The sequence below is a fragment of the Dermacentor silvarum genome, chromosome 9 (assembly GCF_013339745.2).
Source record: "Dermacentor silvarum isolate Dsil-2018 chromosome 9, BIME_Dsil_1.4, whole genome shotgun sequence".
Lineage (NCBI taxonomy): Eukaryota > Metazoa > Arthropoda > Arachnida > Ixodida > Ixodidae > Dermacentor > Dermacentor silvarum.
The window spans coordinates 40,594,212-40,596,664 of record NC_051162.1 but is presented as its reverse complement, the minus strand read 5'-3'; the positions used below and the strand labels follow the sequence as shown (position 1 = coordinate 40,596,664).

The 2,453-nt window shown below is 41.1% G+C and overlaps 1 long non-coding RNA gene across 1 annotated transcript; it reads left to right on the top strand.

Moving 5' to 3' along the window:
* Nucleotides 1-753: 753 nt before the first annotated feature.
* On the top strand, nucleotides 754-1,982 carry LOC125939972 (uncharacterized). Its single transcript, XR_007463213.1, has 3 exons — nucleotides 754-788; nucleotides 1,559-1,670; nucleotides 1,883-1,982. It is a non-coding gene; the product is annotated as an uncharacterized LOC125939972 (long non-coding RNA).
* Nucleotides 1,983-2,453: the final 471 nt, after the last annotated feature.

Genomic DNA, 2,453 nt, shown 5'->3' with positions numbered 1-2,453 from the left:
AAATGGTTAAACATCACGTTGTTAGTAGATTTTTATGTTCACAATTCACCTGGTGTTGTACGTAGGAGGAACTGCGGGCATATCTATTTTGTATATTGTTCCAATAAATTCAGTTGTGAGTCAGCCCCGTTCGGGTCAAGCTTCTTCTGTCTTTGATTGACGGTTTTCAAGAATGAGTTCTCTATTTATCCAGAACGTCACTACAAGCCCAGGCCCCGGAAACTCGCGAGTTCACCAAATGGCCACAGAGGGCGAAAAAATCGCTGCTAACAAAACAAGCATAGGACATCCCCTCGGAAATATGCCTAAGTGAGTTCAGTAGCTCCCGCTAGAGGCGCCGTAGTAAGCGCAATTTTAACCTACAAACTTTCTCCCGCGCTTATCGAAGCGTTTTTGTTAATTGACAAAGAGTACAAAATTGTTATTCTTAATTAGGGATTGTACTATTGAACACTAACTCTGTTCTTTTTATGCCATTGTAAACGCAAAATAACGCTCAGCATCATCGATCTCTCACGTGACCTCTGGCCTGAATTTAAAAATTTTACCGGTATTTTCGCGTACACGGCAAGCACCGATTCATTCGTTCGTACACTTATGCTGGTTGCTTGTGTGCTAAAACCAGTTTATTGCGCTTCGACACCTCGCGTTATTTAACTTGGGGTGAAGTGACGGGTTTGCGAGCGGAGATGTAAGCCAGAAAGCTAGGGTTTGATAGTGAGCCATGCGGAACAAGTATGCATCGAAACGGGAGCCGGATTCTGCTGCGACTGAGGATGGCAATACCGGTAAGTCGTTTAACATCGCTGCTGGTTGAATGGATATGTAATATTCGTCTCGTTAACTTACAGGTGGAGGCAAGTTGACGAACTAGATCCTGCATTACATATGGGCAGTCAGGACCCTCCGTTGCTGTTTCCGAAACAAATCTTTAGTTGCGGGACCGTCGTTATAAAGCACAATCACGAAAAAAAGAGAGCGATATCGGAACGCCCGTCACATTTTTCATCTCGTTGTATCCGTGGGTGTAGGCGACTGAGTAGCCACAAAACCGGATAACCCTTTGGTAAATTGAAGTGAAAGTACTGAATTTAATGTAATAAACAGTTGCACGCATGATCATTTACCCATATTTCGTACTTCTTGCTGTTCCGTTTGATTTACCTTGGGGCATTTATTTTTGCAGTAATGAAGTAGTGCATCACGTTCGTGCAGAAAAACAATGCAGCAGTTCTAATAGCTTCATGTTTGTCTTGCATTTGCTTGTGAAACCAGCAGTGTGATCTCTTCTAGTGTATAAATGGCCGCAAAAATGTTCTCATTTGTGATCCTAGTAATACTTAAGGTGTTGACTTGCATTGTATTTATGCAGACAAATTTTATGGACAGTACCAATATTTAATTAACATGCTGATGAAGCACCCTAGAACAAGCAGTGTACATTTGCTTGTGTTCTGCAGTCTAAAACCATTACAATATATATGTGTCACCTTCTTGCATTTCATATTGCAAAATTGTGCTTTTTAAATTTCTGATGCAACCAAAATTTCTGTTCCAGACATGCAGTAAAAAGGATGGCACCAGTGTAAAGCAACACACTCCACACACCAAAGACAAGCTACTTCCTGCTACAACAAGGCCATTGTGTGGACTTTGGCTGTTACTACAAGGTAAACAACACCAAGTTCAGAAATAAATATGCTTAATATATACTGTATTGGCTCGTTAGTTTTGAGATACATGTCATTTGTTTGTAGGAGATGATATGAACGTTTTTTCCATATTTACGGTTCAGCATAATTGGTTCAAACATAAAAGAAAACACTACAGGAGTTTGGCTAATCTGTGCTGTATCTCATGTGTTACTGTTCTGTCCCAACAGAATCTGCACCAAGCACACCATGGTCCTCATCACAGGAGCCCCCATCTACCCTGACAGGAAGGGGCTGGAGCCAAATTTACAAGGATTTTACACCACAAAGAAGCGGACGCAGAAGTATTTGCATGAAATATCAAGTCTACGGATGACTGTGTCAAGACTGAAAAGAGCCTCAGCCATCATTCCACCAGCACAGATATGGTCGAGTCATCCAGGTACCTCAACAAAGACTTCCTAGAAATTCTTCATGTTGAGATGCACCTGCAACCATTGAACAAGCACGGACGACGCTGGCCAAAAGAGTTCCATCAGTATGCCCTTCCTTAATCAGCTTCCTGGTCATGTCAAATTCCATTTGTGCCAAGTATACATTTTTTCCTATACATGCAAGCTTTTTGATTCCCCGAATACATTTTTTTCTATACATGCAAGCTTTTTCATTCCCAACTCTTGTTAGGGATAATTCTTCTTCCTCATCCAAACATAAAGGTCAACAGATTCTTTGCTCATACTTAATACCATTCACTGTCTAGTAGCATATCATATCTGTAGCAGTATTTCTTAGTGTATGTTG